The 20544-nt window shown below is 38.6% G+C and overlaps 1 protein-coding gene across 5 annotated transcripts in view; it reads right to left on the bottom strand.

The window, feature by feature from the left end:
• The window catches only part of USP3 (ubiquitin specific peptidase 3), a 109724-nt gene that overhangs the window by 78711 nt on the left and 10469 nt on the right, over positions 1–20544 (bottom strand). Inside the window, exon 1 of one of the 5 annotated variants that reach the window (XM_034994079.1) lies at positions 1044–1626. The exons of the other annotated variants lie outside the window; for them this stretch is intronic. The gene's annotated coding sequence lies outside the window, so the exon portion shown is untranslated. Of the gene's footprint in view, positions 1–1043; positions 1627–20544 lie in introns of those variants that run through there. 5 annotated transcript variants of the gene reach the window in all.

The raw sequence follows: 20544 nt of genomic DNA, 5'->3' as shown, positions 1-20544 counted from the left end.
CATTTTTTAAGTCTAATTTTTTAATCACAAGTCTTTGCCAGGCAGATTACATACTACTATAAATGACAACTCTTTGTTCACCTAATGAGAGGCATAACCTAAAGATACAATTAGGAAGACTAAATCCAGTTCTTCCCAAATTAATGTCTTCGTTGCATAAAATATAATTCTAAATATGACAACTGCATTTAATTCCTGCTGAGCGTATAATCAAGACATTAATTATTTTAGTTTTAGTATTACAGGAATGAGGTAGGCAAGAAAAGAATGAAAACTTTAAAAACACTGATTATAATTTTGCTTGTGGTTTACTCATTCAACCTAAAAAAAAAAAAAAAGAGCCCAATAAACATAACAATGATTTTCAAAAGGGAAGGGGCATAAAAATCACCTGGAAAGCTATTTCAAAATGCGTATGTTCTACTCAGGCAGAGATATCTACATTGGGGTCGGGACAGAGGACAAAGAACATGGGTATTTTGAGAAAAGTAGCTTCCCAGGTGACTACCTAATACAACCCCCTGAGAACCACAAGTCCACATCCTAGGGGTATGGGAGGGGCACCACAGCATAACCACACGCTCAGGAGTACAATAAATTCACCGCCTGGCACATAGTATGTGCTCAATAAACACTTGTTGAAAGGTCAAATCTCCTAGTTTAAGACACCAAGCGCTTCCAAGTTCTGGTCCCTACTGTACTGCTCTTGCCTTATACATCACAACAGGCCTTTCTCCCTGTTAAGAAAAATTAACCAAAACTGGAAAAAAGATTCATCAAGAACTGTAAGCCCTTTCGATGTATAATGAAACACTGTTTAATAGGTCCTCCCAAAGATATTTTATTAATAATAGTTTGATCTGCTGTTTACTTCTGATTAGGACCCAAATTCTATGACATTACAGGCAAACTTATAGATTTTTATTTCGTAGAGATAGTATCTGTTCAGCATGCTCCAAAGGTAATGGTTTTACCACCCAGTAGGACAATAACTAATTTTATATTGAGTTTAGCAATTTATTTCAATGTTCTTTCTTTAATACCTGCATACACGCAATTCCTCAAATGCTTCTAGAATCAGCTTTACCATCCTGCTGGTTTCCTCATTAATGAGTTAAATAAATCTCTGACATGCGTTCATTCTGGGAGGGAAGAGATGGGCAAGGAAGAATAGGAAAGCACAATGATACACTGCCCAAGGGATTCTGCCTGTCTGGCCAGCACAGGGCCCTAACTGTTTTTAAATATGAAAACTGCATGGTAAAATTCCCTTCTGGCAAGCAAGGGTCCTACCTTTCCTTAGTGCATTCACACATTTACATTAACTGCCAGGGCCATCATGAAAGCATTTGAGTTTTTTACTCATTTGGGTCCAATTTTATTATATGTGCATGTAAGCTACATGACCGAAAGGCCAAGAATACCTGCCAAACTGCTAACAACAATTATTACAGGCAGGTACACGAAAAGACCATATTTGAGAGGAGACTGTTGGCTTTTTATTTGTACACCCCCGTACTTTTGATTTGTATCAACAAGAATATGATGTTTTTACAGAGGAGCATAGAGGAAGGGAGGGAAAAATACAACAAGACAAAATCAGAGGGAGACAAAACCATAAGACACTCTTAATCATAGGAAACAAACTGAGGGTTGCAGGTGATGGGCATTAAGGAGGGCACGTGATGTAATGAGCACTGGGTATAAGATTTTGAATCACTGACCTCTACCTCTGAAACCAATAATACATTATATGTTAATTAATTGAATTGAATTAAATAAAAAAATTCTTGAAAGAATATGTTTTTATAGTTTGAAAAGAAAGTTCTATAAAGTATATTTTTTAAAGAAAAATAAATTAGAACACAGCTTACTTGAAATAGGTATTCATGTTTTGAGATATAATTTGGAGGACTGAAAAACTAAGAATATTACTGTTTTGTTCCTCCAGCAAATCTCTTTTTCTCTTAGTAAATGCTAAGAAACACCATAACTCAATCTGGAAAAAAAAGCTGTTGAAGTTTAATATTAACCTGAAATAAATAATTATGTTACAATAGTAAGTTTAGGCCCAAGTTTTTGACATCTAGAGTTTGTTTTCATTTTAATTATGGAAGATTTTTTCCTCCTTTAAATGAGAAAAAGAAAATCTAGAGCAAAATCACTGTTACTTTAGTGTGTTTTCTATCAAGCGTTCCTTTGTTCCCCCTTATAGTTGTAAATATACACACAGCACATATAATTTCATGATCTAACTTCTCCACTGTCAATATATTATTTTTTAAAAGATTGTATTTATTTGAAAGAGAGAAAGAGAGAGCGCAAGCACTAGTGGGGGGCAGAGAGAGAGGGAGAAGCAGACTCCCCACTGAGCAGAGAGCCCAATGCGGCTAGATGCAGGGCTCAATCCCAAGATCCCAAGATCATGACCTGAGCTGAAGGCAGATGCTTTAATCAACTGAGCCACCCAGGCGTCCCTCCACTGTCAGTATATTAAATGCATTTCTGCATGTTATTGAATTTAGAACAGTATACTCTGTATCTAGTCTTATAATATCTCAATTACCTCAAAAAGTTTTATTAATTTTTTAATTTCTCAATTTCAAATTTTAAAATGGCACCCTGAGGCTGAGGGGAGAAAAAATTGGGGAATAACTGCTTGATAGGTATAGGGTTTATTTTGGGATGACGAAAGTGTCTTACAACTAGATAGAGGTGGTGGTTATAGATATACTAAATGCCACTGAATTGTCCACTTTAAAATGGTTAATTTTATGTTATGTGAACTGTATCTCAATAAAATAAGTAGATAAACAGGTACTTTAGACAGGGATGAGGAGAGAGAGTAAAAGGAAAAAGTACTGACTTTTAAAAACATTGCAAACAAGTGACTGTGCCTCTTAGTAAATCTCAAAAGAGTTCCCTTTCTAAGAAACTGGACATCTTCTATCATGAATATTTATAGTAAAAAAGTTAAAAATATGTGATAGGACAGTTGGTCTTGACTATTTAAATGATAGTACCTTCTGAGGGCTTAATACTTTAACACCAGAAAGACATCTGAAAGCTAAAAAGCTACAGAGAATAGGGTATGATGAGGCATTCTGAAGCCATTTATTGTACTGCATTGGGGAATATTCACTGTTTATACATACCTTATCCAAATAAGAACCTTTCATGTACCCAAAACAATTATAAAATAGGATGAAAAATATTGGCTTTAAATTAAACTAATTCTTAATTATTGTTAAGAATAGAAAAGGACATAACATGAATAAAAGAACACTACAAATAATCTTAAAATTATTTATTTTATCACCTAAGGGGTATTCTTTTATAAAAGGTAGTCTCAATTTATAGGCAGATGAGTTTCAAAAGTTTATCTGTAGGATGAACATATTTCCCATGGAAACAGTATTAGAGGTTTCCAGGCTCTTCTATAAAACTCTACGTGAACCGTAACATAACTGAAATAATGTTGAGTTGACCCTGGAACAATGCACGGGCTAAGAGTCCCAACCCTCGCAGAGTTAAAAATCCACATATAACTTCTGACTTCCAAAAAACTTAACTACTAATAGCCTGTTGTTGACCAGAAGCCTTATTGATAACATAAGCAGTCCATTAATACATATTTTGTATGTTATATGTATTATATACCTCATTCTTAAAATACAGTAAGCTAGAGAAAGGAATGTATTAAAATCTTAAGGAACAGAAAATACATTTACAGTATTGCACTATATTAACTGAAAAAAATCCACATATAAGTAGGCCCACATAGTTCAAACCTGTGTTAAGGGTTAACTGTATATATATATTTAAAACAAAAACACACATAGTCAATAAAAATGTTTTTAAGCTATCCAGTGAAACATAAAAATATTAAGCTGAAGTAGTTTTTTTATTTTAAAAATTTTAAATGTTAGAACTTGACAGCAAGAGTTACGAAGATGGAAACCTAGAGAAGTTCAAAAAAGATAAATCCAGGGGCACCTGGGTGGCTCAGTCGTTAAGCATCTGCCTTTGGCTCAGGTCATGATCCCAGGGTCCTGGGATCGAGCCCGCATCGGGCTCCCTGCTCAGCAGGAAGCCTGCTTCTCCGTCTCACACTCCCCCTGCTTGTGTTCCCTCTCTCCCTCTCTCTGTTAAATAAATAAATACAATCTTTAAAAAAAAAAAAAAGGTAAGTCTAAGACTTATTAGGGCTTTTAGTACACCTAATTACACTTCAAGGTGACGTCACAGCAAGAAAGCTGGTCAGTGTATTTCTCACTGTTACACTTGGCCACAACAGGATCACTGGATCCCATAAATGGAGTTCTGCCTTTTACTCAGAATATGTTGTCAAAGTTATTCTTTCTTCCAGCAATCTCTCCCATTTGCTGGGATTCTTCCAACCACAAACTCAGTGTCCCTTTTCTAAGCTTACGCATCTCAGCCCAGATGTTGGCACTAACTAGGCTCCTTCTACTCTCCTCCTTCAGCTATGGCCTCAGAACCTTCTTCTGGCCCTGTCTCACCTCAACCACAAGCTCTGCAATTTGGCAACAGGGCCTCTTTGGAGGAAGAGGAGTGTCTTGATCCTCTCCTGAACTAGAGCCATTTTCCAGAAAGTAGAGGCTGTAACACATAGGCTAGGCAAGGGAGAGAGGTGGAAGAGCACCAGCCTCTAAATCATGCTCATGCCATGTCTTCTTCCTAAAGTCCCCAAAGCTTTAACTCTCCTGGAAACCAGGAAGTTAGAATTGATAGGGCACAGAGGTAGAGGAAAAGCTTCCAAATGATCTACAGACTGAAGTGGTATGCTCCTTTATCAAGAGATAAAAACTAGGGAATTTGTGCTTAAAGGGGCCTGTTTACACACAGATGTTTTTGGGTTGCGTTCAAAAGACAAGGAGTTCATAAGACAAAATAGCATTTATACTTCCCACATAACCACTGGTCTTCAATACCCTTAGTATTCATTACACAGAACCTAACAATGTAGAGTACATTTGATATTTAAAGCCTATCAACAACTCTCTTGGAATTCTTTTTTTTTTTAATTAATTTATTTTTGAGAAGGAGAGAGAGAACGTGTGCAAGCAGGGGGAGGGGCAGAGGGAGAGAGAGAATCTCAAGCAGACTCCATGCTGAACACGGAGTCCCATGAGGGGTTTGATCTCATGACCCTGAGATCATGACCCAAGCCAAAACCAAGAGTCGGATGCTCAACCGACTGAGCCACCCAGGCACCCCTCTCTTGGAATTATGAATTTTTGTCTTTTATAAAACATCAAGCACCAGTGCTTATGACACAACTTAGTGTCTCTACACACATTATAGTTCAAGCACACAGCACTGACATGGCAAGCCACTTACAGCGCATCTATTATTCAATAGTTGCTTCAACTGGTAGCGAGGCTCTTTATCTTCTTAAGAATTCAGAAAGGTGAGGATCTGATGACCAAGATTCTAGTCTGGCTCTACCATTACTAGCTACAGAACTGAGAACATCACTACTATTCTGGGTCTATTTCTTCATTGTAAAATGAAGACTAGGGAATAAGCATATCCCCTCTAATCATAAGATTAGTCAAAGAACATAAGGGAAAAAATAAATGAAACAATAATGTCATCCTCCCCTATATATAAAAGTCTTCCAACTCCAACTCCACTCTCCACCTAACTTAAAGGCTTAACACAGGGATCAATTGCTAATGTAGTGTAATTTTCTAAACCAATGGTTTTCAGCTTTTTTTCCTGCCTCCAACCACTTGAGAGGCAAACACATTCCCACCACACTGCCCATTAGAAACAGCAACTCACTGCAGCTGCAGGGGTGGGAAGTGTGTGGAATCATTGAACAAAACTGTTACAGAAAAACATGCTACTATGACAGTAAAACTCAGAACACCACTCCCCCAACACACACAAAATTTTTAAAGTGCAACACTCTAAAAATATTACCAAGCCATAAGAAAACATCCATAATATAGGTTTTTTAAAAAAGCAAGTTCACTTTTATCTAGTTAATATTCATCTAAGACATATTACGTGCCAGGCACTATGGCAACCACTTTATGAATATTACTCATTTAATCCTCTAAAATCCAATAAGGAATATACTATTCTTTGGCCTGTTTTACAGATAAGGAAACTAGGCAGAGATAAGTTATGTAACTTGCTAAGTTAGTGACAGAACTAGAAATCAAACTCTGTTTGAAGGCATGGACTGCTGTAAAGCAGTAAGTCCAGAAGGTTGTCATTTTTATTTTAAAAAGATTTTATACTACGTGTTTCTGTGTGTATATTATATACCTCTATATAAAATTTTTAAAGTCTGGAAGGATATGTGGTAACTGTTAATGGTTATGTAAAAGGAATGGGATGAGGGACTAGAGCCACATGGATCTACTTTCCACAACAGTGATTTTTTCAGAAAACGTTACTTCTTTTATAATAAAAATTTTAAATGGCTTAAGTTTAAAGATACTGGTATTATAAAGTTGTCCTAATGAAACAGACTTACTCTAAATTATTAACCATGAGTGGTAAGTGAAACCCAAATCCAAGATTATAACTCTATGGGTTTGTAAAAGTATAATCAGTGAAAACAAAATTTTTGCAGCTGTTACTCAAAACACACGTACACACATACACACTCCACAGAAGTATCGATAGTAAAAGTGTTATTCCTCTTAAAACTAGAGAATGGGGCAGGATTATCATAAAAATTCTATGAGTATTCCAGTAAATATAAGTAGAACTATATTCTAGGACTAACCCAGCTAACCCACCAACTGATACATTTTTAGATATTTAAGAGCAAGGCATATAATCTTCTTTATACCATAAATATTATTTGAACCATATGCTCACAAGCCTATTCCATGCTAAAAGTTCTGAAGTCTCTCCTATCTTCAACTTGAATCCTCTGAAATTACTGGGGAAAGGAGTTGGTAAAGTCACATAGAGAGAGCAGGAACTGGGCTATAATATAGTATAATATAGTCCAGAAAGGAAGAAACCCAGCTATCCTAAGCAACTGCCAAAGGTGCCAGAGCAGTCTGAATGCAGCCAAACTCATTGTCTGTCGCCACCCCCGTGACATCCTCCAGTGCTGCTCATTCTGGGAATGGGCATTGGGTTCCCAGGGAACAGGGAAATAGAGTTCTCTTAAAAAGCAACAGGAGGTGCTCAGGGCCAAAGGAGTGAGCTAATGCAGAGTTTGGGAGACTAAGCAGAGGTCCAAATACTGGAAAAAGAGGAGACCAAGCATGAGTACCAAATGCAAAGTGGACAGAAGTGGCAGGTTGGGACTCAAGGCCAAGATCACAGAACCAAAAGCTCAGGGGCAAGGCAGAGACGGCAATTACCAAGCAAAGCTTATCTTGGTCATCTTTCCACTCTGCCCATGAGAACCTTTCCACCTTCCTCCTCCTGGCAGCTCTCTCCTGCCTCACTCCCATCCTTATTCAAGGCTTAATCTTAATCTCTCCTGAATCATTAAATAAGTAAATTGTTTTCTGGTAAAGTCACAGTTCAGTATTTCTCATAATCATTCTCTCCTTTCTGTTTAACAGCCCTGTAACAGATTTAAGATAGCCACAAAGTCTTTGACACTACTCCCATCGAGAAGTAGATCTGTATCTTCATTCTTTGAATTTGGCAGGCTCTCTAACTGCCCTGACCAACTGAATATGACAGAAGTGACTCCGTATCCATTTGCAAGTCTAGGCCTTAAGAAATTGACAGCTTCCTCCTGCTGTTACTTGGAATGCTTACTCTTGCAAAAGCCAGCCACCATCTAAGCATAAGCAGTCTGATCACCCAACATACTGTGAGAAACCCAAACCACATGGGGAGACCTTGGAGAATATGATACCATGGCGCGGGGGGTTGGGAAAGGGAAAGAGACTGTGGAGCCCAGAAGCAGCAGAGATGTGACTTAAGAAGGCATCTTGGAAGAAGATGTTCCAGCCCCAGGTACTCCAGCAGATGCAACACCAGCCAAGTTTCTCCTGAATTCTGATGCACAAAATCATAAGCAAAATAAAATGGTTGTTTTAAGCTACTGATGTAGGATAGTTTATTATGCAGCAGTAGATAATCAGAAGACCACTTATACAAAGAGGAGTATCAGTGATAAAGCATCCTTCATTCACACCTGCCAAACTCACTGAAATGATTGACACTGTTGTTTAACAGAAATGAGGATGGGAACCTCCAAGAGGTTCTACCCTTAAGAATCAAAACTATACAAAGGCTAGACGATCCCCTCTGCAACAGAGGTAGTAAGAGAGTAAAGACATGGTGGTCTATCATCAACTAAGCGGCCATCATCTTTGGGACTGGCTCTTTCTATATCCTCCCAATCTTTTAATAACTCAAATTCAGATGTACTGTTACAACCATAAGGCAACCTAATTCTTTCTTGAGCACTCCTGATGTTGCCCTATATTATAAAAACAACCTTCAAAATCTCAAAATCACTATTCCCATAGCAACCCCAAATTCTGAATAAAGATCCTTAAGAAAGTGCCATTGGCACCTGCAAGAATTCCTTTTCTCTTCTTTAAAGCTACAAAGCCTATCCTTCATTTCTTTGGCCTCTCTGGATTATGTTCTTTAATAAGCATTCTGACAAACCTCAGATTTTACTGAAGGTTTGACTTGAAAAACTGAATAGTTATGAATTGAGAGCATCCTACTGCATTTCTGTTTCCAATTCTGTCTTTGCTCTGAGTTCTAAATATTCCTGAGCCAGCCTGACCTGATCCCTATATCACTCAGCAATGTCTGATCCCAGGCCTTTGTAGGTGGAATCAAAAGCCCACATGCTAACCAGAATCCCAAGATTTCTGAGGAAGTGCTCACACTTTTCTCTTAAAGTTCTCACAAAATTGTTGCATAGCCAGCCCAGAAAGAGGAGGAGAGGGAAGGGCACAATGACCAGAACTCTATTCCACATCATCTCGGTTGAACTAAGCAGAGGCCTTAATCACGTGCCCTTGACTCTTGCCAAAAGAAATCTTCCTTCTTTAATATAAAAATGTACCAAATGACTAGGTTACCCTCAAACGAATGTAACTGTTACTCTACAGACTCAAAATAAATATGTTAGAGGTCATGTGATATAATGAAGCAAGCATGGCAGGCTTCTGGACCAACAGTTTTACATTTGCCTTCTAGCTTTACCAGTTCTTTTGTTCTATGACCTAAAGGAGCTGGTTCCAAAGCCAGCTTCCTCATCTGTAATACAGGACAAATACCACCTCTACCTCACATGGCTGTGGTAAAGATTTCATGAGATAAAAGATATAACGTGCACAGCAAAGGGCCTAACAAAAAGAAAGTACCAATGACTGTCAGTTCCTTTTCATTAAAAATACATTAAAGAGAATAAAATGGCTGGCAGCAGTTAATTCTGGTGGCTGCGATTATATGTAACAGTTAACGTATGTCCACGTATACCATGACTACTAATTCTTAGAATTTTTTCTGAGTTTACACTCACTAAAAGGAACTGCCCCTGACAATTCCTTTTCATAAAAAATCTCATATACATAAGTCACATTAAAAAAAAACAGCAAAAATCTCTCAGAAACTCCTCCTATATCTGACCTAAAATTAAATTACATTCAAAACATCAAATGAATCAGATAAAATACTCAATTTTATTTATTTATGTATGTATGTATGTATGTATGACAGAGAGAGAGAGAGAGACAGGAGCCACCCAGGCGCCCTCAATTTTAATAAGCTTATTTCAAAATCGATTTAACTACTACAATCACCGGGTGCCTGGGTGGCTCAGATGGCTAAGCGTCTGCCTTCGGCTCAGGTCATGATCTCAGGGTCCTGGGATCGAGTCCCGCATCAGGCTCCCTGCTCCTTGGGAGCCTGCTTCTCCCTCTGCCTTTCTCTCTCGCTCTGTCTCTCATGAATAAAAAAAAAAAAAAAATCTTTAACTACTACAATCACCTTAATGTCAGAATCATTAAACTTTATACATCTAATGTAAAATAAATATATTTAGAAAGCATTTCAGATGTTCCTTCTGAGAGATGTGCAAAGAGGTTTACACAACTTAATAAGATACTACTCAGATAAAATACTTAAGTACAGAGGCAACTTAAGTGTCAAAATCATACTGAAATATACTGAACTCAGAGGTATTCAGAACAGAGATTAAATCCTGGTTCACCAATCTAATCAAGCAAAATATACCTTGGGTACATACCCAATACAAAGTGCTAGGCCAAGTCATTTAAAAATATTTTTTAATTTATTGATTTTTATTGAATTATAGTTGACACACAATATTACATTAGTTTTAAGGTATACAACAGTGATTTGACAACTCTATACCTTATGCTATACTCACAAGTGTAGCTACCATCTGTCATCATACAACACTATTACAATACCACTGTGTATTCCCTATGCTGTACCTTTCATTCCCATGACTTAAACATTCCATAACTAGAACCTGTACCTCCCACTCCTTTTCACCCATTTTGCCTGTCTCTCCACCCCTCCCCTCTGGCAACCACCAGTCTGTTCTCTGTTTATAGGTCTGTTTCTGCTTTGTTTTTTAGATTCCATATGAGTGAAATCATATGGTATTTGTCTTTCTCTGACTTATTTCCCTTAGCATTATACCCTCTAGGTCCATCATGTTGTTGCAAATGCCAAGATCTCATTCTTTTTTATGGCTGAGTAATATTCCATTATACATATGTGTGTGTGTGTGTATATATATATGTATACACACACACACACACACACACATATATATATACCTCCCACATCTTTTTTTTTTTTTTAAGATTTTATTTATTTGACAGAGAGAGACACAGCGAGAGAGGGAACACAAGCAGGGGGAGTGGGAGAGGGAGAAGCAGGCTTCCCGCAGAGCAGGGAGCCTGATGCGGGGCTCGATCCCAGGACCCTGGGATCATGACCTGAGCTGAAGGCAGACGCTTAACGACTGAGCCACCCAGGCGCCCCCCACACCTTTTTTTTAAGATTTTATTTATTTATTTGAGAGAGAGAAAAGAGAGAGAACAAGCACTGGGGAGGGGTGGGGGGGGGAGAAAGAGAGAGCAGCAGACTCCCTGCTGAGCAGGAAGCCTGATGCTGGGCTCAATCCCAGGACCCTGAGATCATGACCTGACTTGAAGGCAGATGCTTAACTGACTGAGCCACCCAGGCACCCCTCTCCCACATCTTCTTTATCCATTCATCTATCAGTCAACACTTGAGTTCCTTCCTTATCTTGGCTATTGTAAATAACACTGCTAGAAACATAGGGACGTATATATCTTTTTTGAATTAGAGTTTTCATTTTCTTTGGATAAACAAAAATATTTTTAAATTTCTAATTCTTGTTTTCGCAAAGAAGAAAACAGGAATGATTTCAAATCACACCAGATTAAATATATGGTGATCAGCTTATTTTTATGAACCTGTAGGTCGAAATTCAATTCCTCCTCATCCACCTTACTACCAGATGCTCTTTAAGAAGCAATGTCCTTGGCCCTTGGAGGCTAATTTTCAGACTGTGCTCTAGCTTACTTTTCCAACCTTTTCCATGTCAGGACATGCACAGAAAATGGTAACATCTGTATGGCACATGCAAATAAATTCAAAAGGCTTCTCAGGACCATATAAGTGGGATCCCCTTGGAGGCTACAGCCACCCTGAGGCTGGGGGAATCATTATCTCAACACATGTATAATTCATTCATGGTCCCTCTGATGGGAAGCTGTGCTAGCCAATGTTTTACATGGTTATCTACCAATGTAGGAGGAGGTTTCCCTTCTGCTGCAATGCCCACTTATTGGAACAACAGACTGGAAGTTCTCAACCACCTGAGAGAGCCAGCAGCATTATCTGGGAATCCAAGACACCATTACTCTGAAGATTTCAAGTTTATAATATTGACTAATGCTCTAAGACCTATCAGAGAAAACAGATGCCTGTATCCCCATTTCTACCCTATGTATAACTCTCTTAACCTACTGTAATTCTGTGACCCCAAGGAGCAGCCAGTCAGCAGCACAACATGAAGCAACCTAACATGAATTAAATTAAAAGTAAGAGAGAAGTCCCAGTAAACAGTTCAGTCTGAGTACTTAGATGGTAAAACAGCATTGATTAGTATGTATAAGGAGCAATCAACTGCTTAAAATGAAAATGGACCCAGACCATATCTGATTAGCTACTATGTACTGACTAAAAATGCTTTCAAGGCCACTTCAGCTCTCTGATTTCAAGGTTTCCCAGGCAGAAAAATAATTACAATAAAGTATTTCCCTTCAACTGCCTTAAGTACATTTGTAAGACCACAGCAGATGGGAAGACAGGAACAGGCAGGCAAATAGGTTGAAGTATTACTACAAAATCACTTACACATTACTGCTCACCCAACTAAAAAGGTAAAACTTTCAATCTTCCCTGTAGATACTCTTAATACAAAAATACATTTGTACAAGACTATTAGTTGCAGCATTATTTGTAACTGTAAAATACTGAAAACAACCTAAATATAGAAGCAAAAACATAGGAGAATGGTTAAATTCACTGTGACACATCCACAAATGGAGTACTATGAAGCTGTTAAAAAAAATAATAAGGAAAATTTCTACAAACATAGAGTGACATACAGGATATACTGATAAATGAAAGAAGCAAAGTCCAAAAGTTAGTTTGCTACCTTTTGTGAGAGAAAGATAAGAAAATACTCATGTGGGCGCCTGGGTGGCTCAGTCATTAAGCATCTATCTGCCTTCGGCTCAGGTCATGATCCCAGGGTCCTGGGATCGAGTCCCACATCGGGCTCCTTGCTCAGCGAGGAGTCCGGTTCTCCCTCTCCCTCTGCCCCTGCTTGTGTCCCCCTCTCTCGCTGTGTCTCTCTCTGTCAAATAAAAAAAATCTTTAAAAGAAAATACTCATGTATCTGTTTTTGTTTGTTTGTTTGTTTTTACAAAAAAGAAACACAGGAAGAATAAATCCGAATAATTGTCTGCAAGAGTGGGTGGCAATGAGTGAAAGGATTGGGTAGTAACACTTCTCAGTATAGTTTTAGCTTTTGGAATTCTGCTAATGTTTTATACACTCAAAAAGGAAAATAAAAACCAGCAAGGAAGAGGTGAAAAAAATCCAAAATCGAAATCAAACACAAATGAACCCAACTATATGTCAAATAAATAAGTGTATTAAAAGATGGAGGGAAAGTAACCCAAATGACTTTAGAACATAATACTTTACAAATTGTCAGCACATAGATAAAAAGAACCATAAACAAGTATTGAACTCTAGTCAAAAGGGGTTTCCTTTACAATGGTATGAGTTAGCAGTTCTGGAACTACTTTCTCTGATTATGGCACAGAGCAAACAAGTACATATGCTGAGGATAATGGGAACCAGATTTTCAATGTTGGAGAAGAGCATTACAAATATGAAAAGGGGCAAAACCAGACCTGTGGTGCTGAATTGGAATTACAAGTTTAATATGAACTCACACACACACATACACACAAATAGATACAGACGTGTATTTATTTATATTTCTTAGCTCTTATCTGCTGAGAGATCTTAATTTACAAACATTATTCCCCCCTAAACAGAATAAGGGACACTTGGAAAAATGGCTGATTCTAAGGCTGGGGTACGCTGAGTACAAGATGAGCCTGGAGTATCTTGTGTCTGAAAGAAAGAGCTCAAAGAACAATAGGGACATGTCAAAATTACAGCCTAGGCTGCTCCCACTAGCCAAATCTATGATAATTTGGGCCTCAAATAATAACAATATCACAGGATAAAATAAAAATCTATGAGTCTGTACTGATACAATAAATGAATAAATAAATAAGTGGGAGGGGAAGGAAAGCTCTTCCTTACAGAATACTAATATATTTAGAAAAAATACAAGTTAAAAATTCAACATCTTAAAAAAAATTCAACATCTTGCAACCATCCTAGTAATAAGTGATTCAGTCAAGAATCATCAATGGATGCTAAGTTATTGGGTGAAAGGCTGGTGAGGAACAGGATATATACATAAAATCTCAAAGTACCTCCCACAAGATACTTATTAATAGCAAAGGGAAAAATAGTAACTTTACAGTCGAATAACCTTGCAAATATTACCTTAATAATCAAAGTTAACTTCACTAAAAATGAGACAAACCAACATGGTATACCTCTTGATATGATACCCTGAGAAGACACAACATTACTTTTGTAGTATTCCTACCAAAAAAATGCATGACCCGAATCAAATCACAAGGAAACATCAGAAAAACTCAAAATGAAGTACATTTTATAAAATAACTGAACTGTATTCTTTAAAAAATACCACAGTCTCGGGGGTATCTGGGTGGCTCAGTCCGTTGAGGGTGGGACTCTTGATTTCAACTCAGGTCATGATCTCAGGGTTCTGGGATGGAGCCCACGGAAGGGCTCAGTGGGGAGTCTGCTTCCCTCCCTCTCCCTCTGCCCCTCCCCCAGTTCATGTGTGTGCCTGTTCTCTCTCTCTCAAATAAATTCTAAAAAAATTTTTAAAATAAATTTAAAAATACCACGATCTAAAAGATAAAAGCCAAGGAACTGTTCCAGATTAAAGAAGACTAAACCATTATGACAACAAAATGAAATGCGTGATCCTGGATTAGATCTGGGGGAGGTAGGTAGGTGTAACACAAAGGGGAAACTGCTGTAAAGGACATATATAAAGGACATTATTGGGACAAATGGAGAAATGTGAATATGGAATGTGCATTAGATAATACTACTCTATCAGTATTAAATGTCTGATTTTGATCAATATCCTATGTGTATTGAAAAGAAACTCCTTGTTCTTGGAAAACAAACAAACAAGTATTTATGGACAAAGGAGTATTTTATCTGCAAATTACTCGGGAAGAAAATATATAAACTGAGGGTGCATAAATGATAACGCAAGTGGGGCAAAATGTTAACAACTGGTGAATCTAGGTAAAGACTCTTAACTATACAGAACAAACTGATGGTGACCAGAGGGGAGGTTGGTGGGGGGATGGGTTAAATAAGTGATGGGGATTAAGGAGTGCACTTGTGATGAGCACCAATTGTTGTATGAAAGTGCTGAATTACTAAATTCTACACCTCAAACTAATACTACACTGACTGTTAACTAACTGGAATTTAAACAAAAACTTGTGGGGAGGGGGAAGAGTAGATGGAAGTTCTTTCTATCATTCTTAGCAATGTTTCTTTAAGTATGGAATTATATCAAAATAAAAATTTTTTGAGGGGCGCCAGGGTGGCTCAGTTGGTTAAGCGACTGCCTTCGGCTCAGGTCATGATCCTAGAGTCCCTGGATCGAGTCCTGCATCAGGCTCCCTGCTGGGCAGGGAGTCTGTTTCTCCTTCTGACCCTCCTCTCTCTCTCTCTCAAATAAATAAAATCTTTTAAAAAAAATAAAAATAAAAATAATTTTTTGAGATTAAAAAAATTTTATTTATTGCCAACTGAGAACGATTTTTTTACCAAAACACAAGGGAAAATGTTAAATTATCCATGCATACAGCCAAACAGTTTTATGAACCCAGCATTAACTCCACTAAATTGATGCATAATGAACTAATCCAGTAAAAAAATCCAACATATTAACAACAAGGAGTCCAAATGACCTTACAACTGCATTTCTTTTACATATCCAAAGTCTGGCTTGTGATTTGGCTTCCTAAACATAGTCAAACCCTCTGGTTTACCTACTCTTTCTGCTGACTCTGATAATAGCAACAATATTTTGCTCTGTCCATAAGAGAAGGTAAATCTGAGTTTGATCTTTTACTCAAATTAGAGTAATGCAAAATTTCAGTTTTAATGATTTAACTATTTGAATGTAACTAATAAGATCCATTTTTGATAGGACAAAGCATCTTGCCCTAAAACTGATTTAAAATATTTCATTTAAAAATAGACACTAAGGGGTGCCTGGATGGCTCAGTCAGTGTAGTGATCTCAGAATTAGTGGGATCAAGCCCTGGGTCAGGCTCTGGGCTGGGCGTGGAGCCTGCTTGGGATTCTCTCTCTCCCTCTCCCTCTGCCCCTCCCCCCACCCACCCCCCCCCCCCCCCCCACCCCCCCCAAAAAAAAAAAAAAAAGACATCAAATAAAATATGGCAAACCAACTTCTCTCTTATCTCCTCTCCCTCCTAACATCCATGAAAATTACAATAAAGGAATTAAACAGATACACACAAGGATAAAGAGAACATGTAAGGCAATCAAAGCACACAAGAGACTTCAACATGTTTTTGGAAGTCAGGAAGAAGTTAGAGGAGCAGTAATAATCTTGGTAGTGCAAAGGAAACTACAACCTAACTGCCAGCAGAAAAGAATGCAGGTGGGAGGTGGCCCTGGGCTCAGGGACACTGGGCACAGCAGACAGCAAGGGGAAGGACAGGACTGAAAACAATGGATCCAAGGGCCGTAAGGAACAACTGAATCATGGAACTTCCTATTCCCTGATGTCAGAACATCAGTGGCCAGGTGTACAGCCCCTAGAGGGAAGACTGAAAAACTGAACAGAGCTAAAAAAAGTTCTCATACAGACATCTTCAGTGTTACCTCCAATGAAGAAGATGGCTTGTTCCCCCATTTCACAGTGAAGCCCACTGACAGAGCTTTTTAGTGCCTCACTCTTATATGAAGACAGATACAGATAAAACAAATCCTTGTAAAAACCTCTAGTCTGAGAGAATCATTTTATTTTAAGATTTTATTTATTTATTTGAGAGAGCGAGAGAGCATGAGCGGGGTGAGGGGCAGAGGGAGAAGCAGGCTCCCCGCTGAGCAGGGAGCCTGACAACATGGGACTCGATCCCAGAACTCCAGGATCATGACCTGAGCCAAAGGCATAAACTTAACCGACTAAGCCACCCAGGCACCCGGGAGAGAATCATTTTAAAAAGAAAAAGAGGAAGGGGCACCTGGCTGGCTCAGTTGGTAGAACATGCGACTCTTGATCCTGGGGTCATTGAGTTCAAGCCCCACACTGGGTATAGAGATTACATTAAAAAAAAGAAAGAAAGAAAGAAAAGAAAAGAAAAGAAAAGAAAAAAGAGGAATCCAGAGGAAACAGAAACAATGCAGGGAGCACAGAAAACCTTTGAAACAAATTCTAAAACCCCAGAGTAATAGGAAAAGATACTGCAAAACAATAGCAACAGGATGTATGAAGAAGCAATGATCAGAAAAATGAGAAAAAGCTCCTGAAAATTAAAAGTATGATTAAATATCAAAATTCAATGGAAGGCGGGGGGAGAAAAAAATCAAGGAAATATCTCAGGAACTAGAACCAAAGGGCAAAGAAATAAAAAGATTAAAAAATTGCAGTTTCTATCTAGGACACCCAACATTCAATTAATACGAGTTCCAAAAAGAAAAAAGAACAAATTAAGAGATGTAAGTACGAGGGGCACCTGGGTGGCTCAGTTGGTTGAGCGACTGCCTTCGGCTCAGATCATGATCCTGGAGTCCTGGAATCAAGCCCCACGTTGGGCTCCCCGCTCAGCAGGGAGTCTGCTTCTCCCTCTGAGCCTACCCCTTCTTGTGCTCATTCGCTCTCAAATAAATTTTTAAAAATCTTAAAAAAAAAAATAAAGGTGAAATCAGAGAGGGAGATAAACCATAAGAGATTCTTAGTCATAGGAAACAAACTGAGGGTTGCTGGAGGGGGGATGACATAACTGGGTGATGGACATTAAGGAGGGCATGGAATGTAATGAGCACTGGGTATTACATAAGACTGAGGAGTCACTGAACTCTGCCTCTGAAACTAATAATACACTATATGCTAATTGAATTTAAATTTAAAAAATTTTAAGTTTTTAAAAAGTCCTTGCTGCTACTCACGTAGGAGCATATTACATGGAAGTATCCAAGTGAGAACTCAATCAAAATCCATGCTTGCGGGGCACCTGGGTGGCTCAGTTGGTTAAGCGACTGCCTTCGGCTCAGGTCATGATCCTGGAGTCCCGGGATCGAGTCCCGCATCAGGCTCCCTACTCGGCAGGGAGTCTGCTTCTCCCTCTGACCCTCCCCCCTCTCATGCGCTCTCTCTCGCTCTCAAATAAATAAATAAAATCTTTAAAAAAAAAAGAGAGAGATATAAGTACGGGAAGATAAGTGTACTATCAAACATAGAGACTGAAAGGCCCCTTGAGTACCCGTCACAATAGAAGAAAACTACCCATGCCAACACACATCAGTCTGAAATTTCAGAACACTAAGGATAAGAAAAATATCCTAAAAGCTTCCAAGAAAAACAATAAAAGGATATGATGGCATAGTAATCAGAAAGGTATCAGGTTTCTCAATAGCAACACTTGGAAGCCTAAAAACAAAGGAACAACACTTTCATATTTCTAAGAGAAAAATCTTTTCTAATACTCTATAGTAGGTCAAAACAATCAAGTATAAAATTAGAATAAAATTGTCAGACTTGCATGGGGTCAAAAATCTGCCTCCTATGAAAAGGGAACTGGATGATGTACTCCAGCAAAACAGGCTAATAAACTAAGAAAGAGAAAGACATGGGATCCAGGAAATGGGAGATCTAATACAAGAGAACAGCAAGGGAATCATAGGATAAAAACTGTCCAATAGGCCTAGAGAACAATTAGTTCAAATGGGAGGAAGACGACTGGAAAGGAGGTCTTCAGGGGCAAAAAACAGTACTAAGAGATTACCTGCTTAAGTGCTTGAAAAATAATATTCATAGACATATGAGACTTATAAGTATATCCGGGAGCAAATATGTAGAAGGTAAACTTTTTTAAAAAGCCAATTATTGGGGCACCTGAGTGGCTCAGTCAGTAAAGCACGTGACTCTGGATCTCCAGGCTGTGAGTTTGAGCCCCATGCTGGGTAGAGAGAGTACTCAAAAATAAAATCTTAAAAAAATTTTTAAAAATAAAAAGGCAATTATTAACTCAAGGAAAAATAAAATTCAAGAAAAAGTATTCTCCATGTTAACCAAAACTTGTAATCTAATTATACTGAGAAATGGAAAAAGGGACAGAAGGTAGGATGGTACAAACACATTAATGTCCTCATTTACCACAGCAAGATGTCAAGAGATAAAGCCTAAAAGCGATAAATTAAGAAATAACAGTATACTACTTAGAAGTATACAGGTACTGGGGCGCCTGGGTGGCTCAGTCAGTTAAGCATCTGCCTTTGGCTCAGGTCATGATCTCAGGGTCCTGGGACGGAGCGCCGAATTGGAATCCCTGCTCAGCAGGGAATCTGCTTCTCCCTCTCCCTCTGCCCCTACCCTCCCACTTATGCTCCCTCTCTTGCTCCCTCTTGCTCTCTCTCAAATAAATAAAATAAAATCTTAAAAAATAAAGTATACAGGTATTTACCTGCATGAGAAAGAAAACTAAATAGACCTTAGCATGGTTGTCTATGGACAGTAAGACTGAGGGTGGAGGGGTAGGAAATCGTTGCTGTGTTTTAAACCTTTTGATACTGGGGCGCCTGGGCGGCTCAGTCGGTTAAGCATCTGCCTTCAACTCAGGTCATGATCCCAGAGTCCTGGGATCGAGCTTCGAATCGGGCTCCCTGCTCAGTGGGGAGTCTGCTTCTCCCTCTGCCTTTCCCCCTGCCTGTGCTCTCTCTCTCTCTCTCTCTGTCAAATAAATAAATAAATAAATAAAATCCTAAAAAAATAAATAAACCTTTTGATACTATCTCTTAACTGTGTCTATGTATTACTTTTTGAAAACATGAATTAATCTTTATGTTTTTTTAAGATTTTTATTTATTTGAGAGAGAGAGCACGAGTGGGAGGGGTAGGAAGAGGGAGAAGCAGGCTCCCAGCTGAGCAGGGAGCCCGATGCAGGGCTGGGTCCCAGGACCCTGGGATTATGACTTGAGCCGAAGGCAGACACTTAACCCACTGAGCCACCCAGGCACCCCATGAATTAATCTTTAAAAGGTAAAATGATAAAATCCTATCAATTCACATAACTGCCCAATGCCATTTTTTTCATCTTTAAAAAAAGTATATGTGCTGAATCACTGTATTGTGTGTCTGAAACTAGTATAAAACTGTATGTTAATATACTGGCATCAAAATTTTTTTAGGGACGCCTGGGTGGCTCAGTCGGTTAAGCATCTGCCTTCAGCTCAGGTCATGATCCCAGGGCCCTGGGACTGAGTCCCACATCCGTCTCCTTGCTTAGTGGGAAGCCTGCTACTCCCTCTGCCTCCACCCCCCACCGCTTGTGCTCTCTCTCTCTGACAAATAAAATTTAAAAAAAATTTTTTTTAATCTCTCACTTGGCATAAAATTTACAATAGCAGTTTATCATTTGAGGTATGCTAGGCACAAACTGAATTCCCTGTATACTACAAGCGGAATTTGCAGAGCTAATGGTATGTGTCCTTTACTACAGAATGTAATTTCAAAACTGGCCAAAATGTGTCATCTATGTATCAAGAGATCCAGTTACCTACAGAGCTAGAAAAGAGAGGGCATCTGGTCCTGCTGACTTC

The sequence above is a fragment of the Mirounga leonina genome, unplaced genomic scaffold (genome assembly GCF_011800145.1).
Source record: "Mirounga leonina isolate KUSES-001 unplaced genomic scaffold, KU_Mleo_1.0 Mir_91, whole genome shotgun sequence".
Classification (NCBI taxonomy): Eukaryota; Metazoa; Chordata; class Mammalia; order Carnivora; family Phocidae; genus Mirounga; species Mirounga leonina.
Note: the sequence above shows the minus strand (reverse complement) of the source record. Positions and strands in the feature narration are given on the sequence as shown.